Here is a 14,874-nt window from a genome sequence, read left to right on the forward strand (position 1 = left end):
GGCAACCTTCTGTTAATAACCTGGTTCACGGGGACAAGGTCAAAAAAAAAAAAAACCAGTGGGATGTCAACTCGTGATTTCACCCCCAAGGAATAAGATCAGTTTGTTTTGAGTCACGGCACGCAGCGCCTCGGGTTAGCATGCCTGCTGCAAAGACCACACAACAATGAATTACCGGATGGTTGTGTGGACATGAGCAAGCCGCATACACGCTCTTCACATTTGATCCAATCCTGTTGACTGGATATTAATGAAGACAGCCAAGTGCGAAGTTAAGGTGTAGTGCACGGAATTACCGAATTGTCATTCATATTGGTATTTGTGCTCCACATTCCTGGCAAGTGTCCGGGTTATTTAAAAAAAAAAAAAAAAAATTCAGAGCGGGAGTAATAGGTCCTGTGTTTACCGTAAGGGATTGTGTCGCCTTGGGAGAGATTGGCTAGTCCAAACATGGAAAGCAGTAATACACCGGTGTATTGCGGCTCAGTCTCGCAAGTTTAGTCGCAGTACTTTAGCGCAGAACACAAAGGCGGTGCCGCGGAAACAGATTAGTGCGGGTAACACATTACACTTCAGGTGTAACAACGCAGTGGTCTATACCCAGAGGACCAGCTGATTAGTAAGTACATTACACGGGGGTGAGCGGTGACCTAGTGGTACAGCAGAAGTCAGCTGAGTAAATCCAGAGTACCGTAAACCGACCCATCCAGTAGTTACCGTGAACCGAAGTAGCGGAGCCTGGGAGAGGTAGAGGTCATGGTGTAGAGGTGCTTACCGGAAGAGCCTGCCAGGAGCAGGGGTGAAGTAGAGGATGGGATCTGAGCAATGTATATTGTATCATGCCACCACAAACTGTAGCTGACTGTCTCCCAATTTTGTTTTCATGATTGGCCCATGGTGAGAGGAGACAGCGCTGTAAGACTCCGAACAGGACGCAAGCGCCCCGCCTCGAAAATGGCGAGGAAGGAGCAGAGCACCATGGCGTGTGGATTGAAGATGGCCATCAGAGCCTACCGGACGTCAGCCACGAGAGGTATGACCCATTGCGGGTGGAGACAGCACTGTCAGACATCGAAGTAAGATGCAAGTGTGCCAGGGCATTAACGGCAAAGACGGAGCAGAGCGCATCGTTGCGTTTGTGGGAAGATTGCCGTCGGAGCTGACCAGATTTGGGGGGAGCCACAGGAACACGTAAGCCTCCCTGGCGGCGTGGCGGAAATAACAAGTGTATTGGTATTGTATGGGAGCACACCAACAGGGCGGTGTGTAGAAGGAGGGCCACTCACTTTGGGATGCCGCACGGCAGGGTGAGTGCGCCTGACGAAATCAGGGTAGAAAACGGAGACGGCGCTCACAGCCCAGCCCCCGCCAGAAGGTGGGGCACAAAAGAGACTAACAAGGTAGCGAGTTGGGGGCCTAACTCCAGGGAAAAGGCTACCCCCCACACGCAAAGGGGCGTGGTAAACAACAAAGAACAATCTATGAGCTGTCAGGGTGATTTACGACCCTAGGAGTTGCAAATGAGCAAAAAGACAAACCAGTGATTTATGGCCAGCCGATGATTTATGGCTGATGATTTATGATGCTCATGCAGAATGATTTATGACAGCCGAATGATGACAGATTGTGACAGAATGATTTATGGCATACCGATGATTTATGACCCATGATTTATGACCCATGATTTATGATGTGCAGGCAAAATGATTTATGACAACGAAATTATGATGGCTTGTGACAGAATGATTTATGACCAATGATTTACGACCCATGATGTAGGGCTGCTGATTTATGGGGATCAGGCAGAGTGATTCATGGCAACAAAGTAAGGGCCAATTGTGGCAGAATGATTTATGATGCATAATGATTTATGGCCCATGATTTATGATGTCCAGCTGACAATGCGTGACATCACATTGCTAATAATGTGTGACAACGATTTATGACCCCGGCCTCCAAGGGGTGTCAGGGGGAGTTGTACAAGTGTGATTATGTAATAAAAACTGCGGCCAACAATTACCACCACATACGACGATTGTTGGCTGTTTTTCTAGTAATGCAGATGCACAAATATGGTACGGTTCCTGGAATGGGCGCAGTGCGGCCGTTAAGATGGATACAGTGTATTGAAGTGGCCGGATGACTCACTACACTCCGCACCTCCATACATCTATAGCATGGACTGTCAATGCCCCTTGCTCCACATCACCACCACCATGTTGTGGAACCGATCATAGATTTGGTTTGGTGCTGCCCTAGCAAACCTCTCCTTATCTGTCGGAGGCCACCTTATGCATTGGTTTGCTGTGCACAGATAATGGGGAGAAAGTGCGTTGTTACTCCCTCATGCAGTCTCAAGGGGGAACCCTGCTTGACCTGGCAAGCACACTCGTGTTTTTTTGGGGTTTATGTAATCTGATTGGATCACCTCTCGCCCTTCTCATGTCAATTTAAGTTCAGAGGCTTGTGACAGTCAAGGTACCCGCATGTCTGTTTTCGATTGAGTGCATATAGTGTAGTGAACATTATGCACTGGTATTGCTCACATAAGTATTTGAGTTCCTTAGAAAGAATGTGTTTCAGCAAACTACTTTGCAGACTTTATAGACTGCCTGTTTGTTAGTGTAACCTGCACCTGTTTCTAAACACTGACTTCAGAGTATGAATGGAGTATGAAGCTAGATTATGAGGGCTGCCCAGAGAGGACAACCCTTGGCACACTTCTTCCCCTGTACTGCTGCACGACGGGTCTTTTCAAAGGTGATATGCCAGAGGGCGCCTTGAAGGGGGAAACTCTGTCTCGAGTTCATTGGAGGAACCTTTGAAAGTGTGAGATGCGCCTCATACTAATGTGCAGGGAGCATCTGCCCATCTTCCCAATTGTGAGGTCATAAACTGGAGCTGCCATGCGGATTATTGAGCATCCTTTGGATTTGGTCCTGAAGGGAGCTTGTGGTATCCACGGTTTGGAACTGCTGGCCGCCCACTCCCTTCTGTCTGGTGCAAAGCCTCTAAGCACTGCTGAAGATCTGCTGGACTCCCCGGCTGCTGTTGATGCTTGGTGTCCATGGAAACCATCTGACAACTAAAGAGCATACAATCGACATGGCACCTTGTGGCCAGCTCTGCCCCCACCTCAGCAACAGGACACACTGCTGAACCCCTCGCCAACTCACAGATGAACTGCTACAAGTGGTTCTCCTGCCTGGCATGAATACCCCTCCCACCTGTCAAGCCACCCCTCCCCCCCCCCAACACTTACATTTGATTTTTCAATCTTTTTTTGCTGCTCTCTTGATCTACTCAGCGTGGCAGTCGTGCAGTTACATGAATTCAGAGTCGCTGTCTCGTCTCTTTGCAGGTTCCATCAACACTGCAGTTGTCATTTGGTCTGCTTTGTGCATCTTAGATTTTCACAAACCTCAATCAGTATAGAAATTACAAACTAGCACATTTTGGTGGGATGATTACAATCATTCTTTTTGGCTAAAGCTGTGTGGACATTACATATTTGCGAATCTTGTGTTTACATTCCCATATTATACTGCATTGGTTCTGAGTCTATCCATTTCAGGTATGTTCCAAGCAACACGAACCTTACAGCTTCGAGAATATTACTGTCATAGATATTATTAGGATTGCTGAGATAGGGACCATGGTCTTATTACAATGTAGTGTGGTTACCAGCTGCCTCATTTTTTCACCGGATTCTACATGAGATTATTGTTTTTGACATGAGATTATTGGTCTGTTGTAACGTTGTTGTATTATTTTTGTGTACTATGCTTTGTGTGTCTTCTATTTCCTGGTTACAGTTTATATTGTCTATATAGTTAACGCCTTAGCTGCAATTAAAATGTGTATATAGACATCAAAAAATTGATTTTTCCAACCCAGGTCTTGGCCACCGGGTCGAGTCGTCCTACAAACAGGCCCTACTTGGGGTGCTGGACGACCTTGAAGTCACCCATGGAGAACGTTGCCTGATAACGATGGCGATTGTAATGTCCAAAAGTGGCATTAATAGAAAATGGACAACTGCCGATACACCCAAGCATGCGGCCCAGCGAGCCTTGATGGACTGATGCGCAAAAGGTGAAGAACCCATTTACATTGTTCCAGTGTGTCCCCGCAAGCATGAGCGGATTTGGGGCAAATGGTGGGACTGCTGTGGTCTTTGTCTATGGTCTTGCTCTACAATGATTTATTACAATTGCAAGCACGTTCTGGTTGTGCTCCACGTGGTATTGTCTACTTGGACGCTATATGTTCTTGGTTCACTATAAAACTAATAACATCGATTATCAAAAAAACACATTTTGCCATAAAGCTCTTATTATGTATACATACGTTTTATATATATATATATATATATATATATATATATATATATATATATATATATATATATTACCAGTAGGTAGTTATAGTTAGGACCACGTTTCCATAGGAAATCCGCAACATTCTATTTTGAATAACTTTGGCGCCGGTCGACGAATCCTCGCGAATTTTTCAAAATAGGTGGGGCGCTACGCTCCGCTCCTACCCTGAAAGTCTCGGGGGGATTCGTCAAGCGGGGGCTGAGATAAAAGGGGGGTCCCAAAACGCGTTTTTCCCATGCATTTTTCCATAGGACCTTTAGACAGGGCTACAGCCCGAACGGCTGAACAGAATTACTAGAAATTTGGCAGAGAGGTAGTCCTCAGGTCAAGGAAGTGCCTTTTGTAGGTTTGGTGTAAATCTGTTCAGTAGATTTTGAGAAAATAGCCTTTAAATCAATATATATATCTGAGCCAGCTTACGGTGCGCTTACGGTACGCTTACCGTACGCGTACGGTGGCGTGCGCGAGCGCGATTCTGATTGGCTCTTAGATCTTAGTAAACATTCGAATCGGCCGAAACCAGGAAGCGGCGGCCGCCATTTTCTCTCTCGCACTGAGAGTGATTTTTAAAATATAAATCCCAAAAACATGTAAAGGGGCTGTTTAGACAGCTCCCACACACATAGCCATGTTGAGGGAGTCTCCAAAGATCCCCCAAGGCCAAAAACTGAATTTTTATTTTTTCGGTAATTTCGCCGATTACGCTTACCGTATGCGTACGGTAAAAAATTACAAAAAAAAAAAATTATCCACACTCTCTCCACCCCGTGTGCAATTGGTGCCCGCCGGGCACCAATTGTGCATGGCTTATTACAGATGAGATAAACTAAAATATTTAAAAAAAAAATTTAAAAAAAAAAAATTATCCACACTCTCTCCACCCTGTGTGCAAATGGTGCCCGAAGGGCACCATTTGTGCATGGCTTATAAAATATACGAAAAATTAAAATATTACCTTTCAAAACGAAGTGCATCATATGTCCTCCATGTGCGCACGGTGCGCGAAGCGCATCGTGCGTACATGGCCCATCTAGCGTAACGTGGGCACGCGGTGCGCTTAGCGCACCGCGTGCCCACCGTGCGTGCACGGCACTAACTGCGTAAAGTGGGCGCGCGGTGCGCGAAGCGCACCGTGCGCGCACGGAACGAACTGCGTTAAGTGGGCGCGCACGCCACGAATGGCGTAAAGTAACTTAGCATTTAAAAAACCGTACAAATTCACTGAAAAAACCATAGGTTTCACACACGTTATAGTTAGGAATTAGCATTTAAAAAACCTTGCAAATTCACTGAAAAAACCATAGGTTTCACACATGTTATAGTTAGCGGAAATTTTACTGATAAAAAACCAATGAAATTCCCCCGTTGTAGTTAGTGCAGGCAACTATAACTCACGCGACCGCAATCTTCTGCTGATGACATATGTGTCTTTATGAAAAAAAAATATTTGTAATATATGTATAGCTAAAAATGTATGGAAGAAGACATGGGCAAATAAGTGTCTAAATACAGTATTAGCATCAGCAGAAGATTGCGGTCGCGTGAGTTATAGTTGCCTGCACTAACTATAACGGGGGAATTTCATTGGTTTTTTATCAGTAAAATTTCCGCTAACTATAACATGTGTGAAACCTATGGTTTTTTCAGTGAATATATATATATATATATATATATATATATATATTTTTTTTTTTTTTTTAAAGCAAATGACACTCGCACTCAGGAACCTTGCAAATATTTATTCTTAACAGAGTTCCCTTCTGTTACACCGACGCGTTTCAGCCCTGTCGGCCTTGTTCACGGTAGGTGACACCATTTCCTGTTACAATTTAAAGCATTTCCTATGCAGCGTGCTACGCTCCATGGAATTCTGGGAACTGAAGTTTTTTCCACATTTTGAAAAATAAATTTAGGTAATCACCTCGTAACAGTAAGAAGCAAATTAATTAGATTTCCCAAAACAGCAAAAGGCATTTGGACAGTTGTCAGTTGTTACAACAGTATTAATTAATTGAGAATTAATTCCACAATGTGTTTTTAGGTAAACGATACCGCTCAAAGAATAATTTTTCGATGTATGCATGCTCAATGTTCCAATTCTATAGTAGCCTGGTTATAGAACATTTATAATGGCAACGTTTAGAAATTTAAAAATGGGTGTTTCATAAGCCGGCATTAGTGGCCAGTTTGATGTTCCAGAGAGTATCTAAGATTTTTTGAGTCATCAGAAAATCTACAAAAATAATGGGTAACTATTTTCAAAAAGATAGGGAAGGGGAGTTTGCAAAGATGGGTACGTAAGCAACGAATCCTTATATGATACAGTCCAACTAGAGGTGTACATAAAGTTCCTCGTCCAAGTTCATCCCTCTCGGGTATTTGGTCCGAAGTCGGATTATGTATTTCGATTCAAGTTGTCTCAGTTTTTTCTGGCGGTCGCCCAGTCTCTCATTGGTTTCAATAGAATCGATTGCAAAGAATGACATGTTCATCCAGTTTCCCTCCTGGCATGCTAGCATGTGTTTTGCGGTAGCATAGGAGAGATCTTTGTTTTTTACCGCTCTGACATGTTCCAAGATACGTTTTTTTAGCATGCATATGGTGCTACCTATGTAGAGCATACCACAATCACATTGAATTGCATAGATGACAAATTTGGTTGTGCAAGTTATTTTATGTTTGATGTGAATGGTTTTGCCTTCTGGATCGGTAAGTGTTCTCATATTTTTCCCAATTTTGCATGCTTTGCAACTGTTGCATTTTCTAAAACCTATTTGTTGCTGCGTGAGCCAGTTAGATTGTATCGTTTTGATGCCTTGAAAATGGCTCCGAGTAGTAAGGTCTCGAATGGATTGGACCTTTTTGTATGCAATTGACGGTTGTGTTCCAATAATTGGCATCAAATCTTGGTCCTGTTGTAATATCGACCAGTACTTTTGGATGATTTGTCGGATTTTGTACGATTCTTTGCTGTATGTAAGTATCAGCCTAGGAGCAGATTGATGTTCGGTGATTGGTTGAAAATCCGATTCTGAATGTTTTTTTACCAGAATGTCTGTTCTACTCTTTGTTTGTCCTCGCTTCATACATTTGTCCAGGTCTCTTCTTCTGTAGCCACGTTTTTGAAGTCTCCGCGTGCATTCTAGAATTTGGTCATTCGCATCTGCATCTTTTGAACAGTTTCTTTTCATGCGGATGAACTCGCCATATGGAATGCTTCTCAGTAGAGCCTTAGGATGAAAGCTATCTGCATGCAGGATGCTATTAGTGGCTGTTTTCTTCCTGAATAAAGTTGTCTCAATTTGATCATTTTCAATGTAAACAGATATATCGAGGAAGTCAATTTTATGGCGGCTAGTGTTGCACGTAAAAGAGAGGCCAATATTATTGTTATTGAGACTGTTGAAATATGACATGAAATCTTTTTTGTCTCCATTCCAAATTAAAAACAGATCGTCAATGTATCTTGTCCATAAAACAATTTTCTCAAGTGCTGTGTTATTTTGGGGGCCCCATGCTATTTCCTTCTCCCACCATCCCATTGTAAGGTTAGCGTAATTGGGCGAGAAGGAAATGCCCATGGCACAGCCACACAGTTGATGGTACAGTTGATGGTTAAACAAGAATATATTGTTCTTTAGACATATTTCAATCATGGTCAATAGCATGGCTGAATGTTCTAGTTCATGTATGCTCTTTTGGCGTAGAAAGTAGGCACAAGCATTCAGGCCAATCGAGTGTTCTATAGAAGTATACAGTGATACTACGTCTATGGTCACCATAAGATAATTGGGGTTCCATGAAGTGTTATCCAATATCCGTAAAAAATCACTCGTGTCTTGAATGTATGAAGACAAATTTCTTACTAGGGGTGCAAGATATCGATCAATGTACATGGAAATGTTCTCATATATTGAGTCACAAGAGGATACGATTGGTCTCCCCGGTGGTTTGATTAGTGTTTTGTGTATTTTCGGCAGAAATTATATCGTTGGGATCGTTGGATTTTCTTTGAATAGAAATTTCTTTTCCTCGATGTTAATTAGGTTCTGTTCATGCCACTCATTTAAGTTTTTTTCAATCTCCTGGAGCATTTTGAACATGGGATTGTTGGTGAGCTTGGCATATTTCTCGGTGTCATTTAGTTGACGATAAGCCTCTTCTACGTAATCCACAGTATTGAGAATTACGATGTTGCCACCCTTATCAGCCGGTTTTATGATTATGTTGGAGTTGTTTGCCAGGTTTTGAATAGCTTGACTTTCGTTTTTTGAAAAATTTTCCCTGATTTTGTTGTTCCTTGTTTTCTTAATTTTGTCAATTTCGTTCATGATTATTTCAGAGAAGGAGTCAATTTTGTTACCTGGTGACAGCTAGGGGCTGTATTTGGATTTTTGTTTTAAACCGCTTGGTTCATGTTGTTTGGTATCAATTTCAAGTAGTTTGAGAGTCTCTAAATTGGTAGTTTGTTGACTTTCCGTATCGTTGGCTAAATCGTATAGGCTCAATAGATGTGGAATTTCCTCGATTGTGAGTCGGTCTTCCTCGATCAGTTCCGTGCTTGCATCCCCCAAATGTGAAATGTTCGATTTCCTTGATGCATGTATTTTTGCTAGTTTTAGTTTCCGTACATATTTGTATATGTCGATTTTGGTGGTAGTGTAGTCAAAGTGCTTTTCAGGGCAGAACGATAGGCATTTGTTGAGGATTTTTTGTTCGGTGTCCGTTAGTGTATAGTCTGATAAGTTCACTATTAGGTTTTCGATGACTAGTTCTTCTTTGTGCGATTTTCTGAGACCATACCTTTTTTCGTTTGGATCTCCGGGTTTTCCTGAGGCTTCTGAAGACTTTGAATTGCCTCTTCCATACCCTCTGCCTCGTCCTCTGCCCCTGCCTCTCCCCCGAGTCCGGAACAAGTTCTGGTCCAGGTTGACGAGGCGCATTTCCTCTAAAAAAGTAGTGTTGGTAGGTTGAATGGTGCTGGAGGTTTTCTCGCTTTCACTCCCACTGACATCTGATTCTGTTTCTACATCGCTTGAAGGTTTTGAAAGTAGTGTTGTTCGATTCAATTTCAATGTGTCAAATCTTTTGGCAAATGTTAGAATTCTGCCATGTTTGTATGAAACACCCATTTTTAAATTTCTAAACGTTGCCATTATAAATGTTCTAAACCAGGCTACTATAGAATTGGAACATTGAGCATGCATACATCGAAAAATTATTCTTTGAGCGGTATCGTTTACCTAAAAACACATTGTGGAATTAATTCTCAATTAATTAATACTGTTGTAACAACTGACAACTGTCCAAATGCCTTTTGCTGTTTTGGGAAATCTAATTAATTTGCTTCTTACTGTTACGAGGTGATTACCTAAATTTATTTTTCAAAATGTGGAAAAAACTTCAGTTCCCAGAATTCCATGGAGCGTAGCACGCTGCATAGGAAATGCTTTAAATTGTAACAGGAAATGGTGTCACCTACCGTGAACAAGGCCGACAGGGCTGAAACGCGTCGGTGTAACAGAAGGGAACTCTGTTAAGAATAAATATTTGCAAGGTTCCTGAGTGCGAGTGTCATTTGCTTTAAAATTGATCTCTGGCCGTTGGCTTGGCCCAACACTCGCACCCACTGCTGAGCGATCCGTATCCAAGCCGCATTGAAGAGCATATATATATATATATATATATATATATATATATATGTTTTTTAAATGTTGCACCCATGATGAGAAGCATTCCTGATGAGGTGCTGAGAGGGAGTTTTTGCGAGCCCTGAACCTTTCTGGTCACAAGCAAACTCAAGAAAGAAGCTGCCCTCTGCTCACTTCCTGACCACCCCATTGATACATGTGTGGCACCCCATCAGTGCCAGAGACAGCTCTCCATCTCTGGTTTACAATGGATTACAGCATTTCATTTCACGGTGTAACTTCCATGTATCAATTAATAATGAAAGAACAGATTAATAGAATTTTGGGTGAAAAAATGAATTAAACTAATCAGTACAGCGCACAAGCAGGCCAAATGCACCCTGGCACAGGAGGGCGGAGGAATGAGCATCCTGGGAATGGACAGAAGGTAGGCCACCTGGAACAGCAAAGTTTTAAGGATTGTTTTTTAAAGAGGTGAGAGAAGGAGAGGCTCTGATCTCCAGGGGAAGAGAGTTCCAGCTCTTGGCCACAAGAAGAGAGAAGGAATGTCCACCCAGCTGAGCCCGACTGTTCCTAGGGATTTGAAGCAGGAGGGTGGAAGAGTGGCAGAGACAGCGAGAAGGGATAAGATGCTTCAATTTCGTGTTCAAACATATAGAGCCAATAAGGTTGTAGGTCCTATAGTTAAGACACAGAAACTTGAAAGTAATCCATTATCTGATGGGGAGCCGATGAAGTTCCATAATCATTGAATATATAGGCAGGCGTGATGAAATCTTCAGGATCTGGCATGCCGCTGCTTTTGAATGACATGGATAGGTTCAACGAGGTAATAGGGCAAGTCCAGGTAGAGGGAGTTACCGTAATCCAGTCTGAAGGATATGAATCCTTGGAACACAGATTTGTGCGAGGAATCAGAGAGAAAAGAAAGGGTCTTCCTGAGAACTCTGAGCAGCAGGAAGCACACTGTTGCAATATGACTGACTTGATGTTTAAGAGAGAGGTCGGATTTGATAAGGACTTCCACGTTTTGGAAGGACAGAGGTAGTGGGAAGGGGAGCGTCTCTTGGTCCACCGGTGATCAAAAAGAAGATCAGACAAACCCATTGGGTACCAAAAACATGATCTCAGTTTTGTCCCAAGAAATTAGTCCTCATCCTGGGCGGCTCCTCCTTAATGGCAGAGGCGCGTCGCTCCACTTGTAAAAGTCAGCCAGCGAAAAATAAAATGATAATAAAACAATATTAGCATTTTATTTTCTGATGACTCATTGAACCGATGTCAGTGTAGGGCGGCGCAGGGCCGGACCATTGCAGGGGATGGAGTGATGGGCACTGTAAAGTCTGTCAAACAGACATGCACACTTAGGTTTCTCCAACACAGCTGTGTTGCACTGCCGGGTTTGGAGAAACAGCACACACTCTCAGACACTGTCCAAGCTGCACATCAGGCTGCTCAGACCAATCCTGGTGCTGCCCCACCCAATCCCGGTGCTATGCATAGCATGCCGGTGGCACCAGGATTGGGTGGGGCGCCAGGCCCCAGTGACTGCTGGGAGGAGAGTCTGAGAAGGACACAGAGGCGGCAGACGTCGACAGGTAAGATTTTTTTACTATTTACTATTCCCCTAATCCCGTGTCCCCCCACCCCCACTTTAGCTATATGGCAGCAGCCAATGTCCTCATCAAGGAGATGACAGCTGTCATACAAGTTGAGAAATGTTCTTGCGTGTCCAAGAAGTTATTAGTGATGGACATAGTTATTTGGGTATCATCCACGTAAGGACATTAAATCAAATCCAAACAAGTGAATGACAGAAGCCCAGGGGGAACCATATAGATTAAAAGGGTAGGGCTAACTGAGGAGCCCTGTGAGACACCACAAGAAAGTAGTTTATAGGAAGACAGGTAGCGGGGCAGTGGGGTGGTTTGTTATCTGTTGAAAGAGGAATGAGGCACCCCACTTTAATGTTATGTTATGCAGATTAGTAAAGCCACTGTCACCTAGGAGGGTATTCTGGCTCTGAGCAGTTGTGAGTTTATCCAAAGCTAAGGCCTAGTTGGACTACTCGAAAAGCCAAGCTTCAGCTTCTAGCCGAGCTCAGGAAGTGAGTAGGAGGCGCTTATGTGCTGAGTGTACAGCTGCTTGTTGTGTAGCATTACGGCAAGCTGGAGAGGTCAAATAAAATAAAGAGTGGTCACTGCAATTACACATCCACATTGAGGGCTCCTTTATTATTTGAAAACACAAGGTGCAGTGTGCGGCATCAGGCCATGCACTGCCCGGCTGAAGCCGAGCACTTGTACATCATCAACACGTTCTGATGCCTGATAAGCCTCTCCAATGATCACATCAGCTCCGGTGACCTTTGACACCGTTTCTGGGTGTAAGTTGAGCTCTAAGAATGTATCCAGTATTGAGGAAGTATGTTCAAGATGATGGTATATCACTTCAACAACGAACACACTGTTTGACTTAATTAATAGGTGGTTGACTGGGCCCTTGAAGAATGAGATAGAAGGGCTGTGAAGTTTTTTGTAAATTCCTGCAGCATAAACTAGGGCTATCCTGCCTCCTCGCCTAGAGACTCTGTCCCTATAGATGTTTCTGAAGCCTTTTGGGAGGAGGTTGCTGAAAACTGCAAATGCATTGTACAAACCACATTTTCATGAGTTGCATCGCCTGCCAGCAGGGCGGGATTGGGGTCGCAAACCAGCCCTGGCAATTATGTCCAAACGGTGCGGGGGGGCCGGCATGCCCGTTGATTTCAGCTAGCAAGTCATGAGTGTCTAAGATGTGCAGAATACATACTGATGAGGCTCTCCTTCAGCTGTGCCCTTACTATGTAAAGCATATTTGCCATGACAATGTCCACATTTTCCTTTTCCATAAATCACCATTACTCAGTGGCGTCACTAGGGTTGGTGTCACCCGGTGCGGGTAACTCATGGTGTCACCCCCTCACGACTTACCGCATGGACCTCCTCCGCTCCGAGTCCGCTAGCCTACAAGCCCTAGATTAGATTATATCTACTTGCAAACAGTCACCAGTATACAACGGATCAATTCTGTGTGTATACAGAGCATGTGGAGAGTTATTTGAAAGTAAGAGCGATGTCTGAATGTAAGTGCAAACCCTCAAATTCCAACAGGCCAGGTTTTAACACAAGTACTTACTTCCAGGCCCGATTATCCACTTTTCGACCATCCCGCTCCTGTGTACCTTATCTCACAGCTGACCTTCGGGCCCCAGCCCCATCCAGCTCTACTTTCATTATTCCCGTAAAAAACATTAGCAAAATCACCTTCAAACTTAAAACATTAAATATAGCAGTAAATATAATTAGCACGCACTTTAAAATATGTTCCACAGTTGCCCTAATGACCTGATTGCTAATTAAATAAAAACAGAAAGGCAATGACAGGGCCGGTTTTATCGCTAGTATGTAATTCCGTCTACAGGGAATGTCACATGAGCCAATGAGGATTACAAGATGTAGGAATCACATGGCATCCATACTGGTGGGCAGTAAATTTAAAGAGGGTTTGGGCTGGGGAAGCACAAACTCAGGATTTAAAGCATACCGTAGTGGTTGGGGCTTGGCTTTACTAATAAAAATGTATATCGGCCCAAACTCTTTTTAGCAACATTAAAATAATGAAAGACTGGGGAATTTCTAACTTTATAGTAACACAAAAAAGTGAAGTTCTAACTATACCATTCATGTTTGTCTGCAGGTCTTTGATGACAGTTCATAGCCACTGTCCTATGTTAGGATTGTAACTTTTGAACTGCAAATAACAAGAATCTCTGTGACAAAGGCAGTAACCCACTGAGCTATCCAAATAAAATACAGTTTATCTGCATTTCAAAACTACCAACAGGCAAAGGACTGCTCTCCAGCAGGATCATTAATCACCAGTTCTCTGGACATGTTTTATTGTTGCCTTGCATCCATGGCCATGATAATGATGTGCCTTGCTGGGCCTGTGCAGATTTTTAAAATAAAAACAAACAGTAATGAGGTCCCTAATTATCCCCTTCCATTCATCTTTAAGACTTTCATGTATTCATCCATCTATCCATCGTTTCATACTTTCATGAATCCTTTCACCATTCCATCCATCCACCCTTTCATTATTAGTTTTCCATCCATCCATCCTTTTGCTCACACTTCCAAACATTCATACATCCTATTACCCATCCATTCGTCAATCCATTCTTCTTCATCCATCCACCAATTCACCCTCCTTTTATCAGTCCAGCAGTCCATCCTTCCACACCTCCATCCAGGCAGCCATCCATCCAGACTTCTATCGTTCCAGCCACTTTCTTTCTCACACTCATGCAAATATTGTTTTGTCCTTACATCCATCAGCCCATTTGCCCATGCATTCATCCTTTTATCCTTTTTACCCTTCCTTCTTGTCACAGTTCCTTCCTTATTTTCATATGCCCTTCGTTTCCCTCTTCCTCCCACCCATCTCCCTCTCCCTCCATCTTGCTTTCTTTCCCTTTCATTTCATCTTCATTTCTTTGTTGTAATTCGTTTTCCTTGCTTGACCTCTGTTATCAGTGTCCCGTGTGTTTTTTAGTGCTTTTGTCGGCGGGGGGAGGGAACCCGGGCATTAGAGAAGAGGAAGCGCGTGCGCACTGCAGAATTGAGTGCGCCACAACACCACTACCAAGAAATAGAATGTGATAAATGCAAAGTGTGTATAGGAACACCACGATAGAGTGTAGTCTCGGATTCTGCTTAGTTAGCAACAGAAGTCACATGCTCTGACTTCTGCCTGTCCTAGAGATAGGCCACTCTCCCCAGAAATCAGACATGGGGATG

Source organism: Triturus cristatus, chromosome 7 (assembly GCF_964204655.1).
Source record: "Triturus cristatus chromosome 7, aTriCri1.1, whole genome shotgun sequence".
NCBI lineage: Eukaryota > Metazoa > Chordata > Amphibia > Caudata > Salamandridae > Triturus > Triturus cristatus.